This window comes from Giraffa tippelskirchi, chromosome 14 (genome assembly GCF_054371585.1).
Source record: "Giraffa tippelskirchi isolate mGirTip1 chromosome 14, T2T-mGirTip1v1.2.pri, whole genome shotgun sequence".
Lineage (NCBI taxonomy): Eukaryota > Metazoa > Chordata > Mammalia > Artiodactyla > Giraffidae > Giraffa > Giraffa tippelskirchi.
Window position 1 is genome coordinate 37,160,001 of NC_137288.1, and position 603 is coordinate 37,160,603.

A 603-nucleotide genomic window follows, 5' to 3' on the forward strand; every position below is an offset into this window, starting at 1 on the left:
AAAAACGTTCGCATGTACAGGACAATAGTAAAAACTTTGTGTCCACAGACTTATTACAAGCACAATAGTTGAGGGCTTCATTTTATATTGATCTTCTTATTCCCAAAATATAATGTAGCCTAGCAATATATCAACGTTGAGGACAGTATGGTGTTGAATCAAATATCCAAATGAAGTTAACACTGTCCGAAAGATAACTGAACATCCTTATTACGAATCTAAGAATCAGTGATCTCCTAGCTCTCAGGACATTGAGGGGTGATGCTCTTTGTTCCCCCCAAAATGTCTACCTTGTGAAATCTGTCTCCTTGGTTGCCTATGTTTTATTTTAAAATTACATTCAATATCACAGAATCTAAAGCCTGAAAATCATCTACACAAAAATCTCCCCATTAACGACTTTCAAAACTCTATCATTATAGTGTTCGATTTCTCATAACATGGCTCTCAATAGAAAATGCAGTGTATTTTATCAAATTCTCTTTCAGTTCCTGAATGATCTCTCTTTATAAACACTTAAAATTTTGGTGACTCTGCATGCTAAATTGAAAAATCTATATGTCTAGAGTAGTTCCAAGGAAAAATACATACTAGATGACTTTG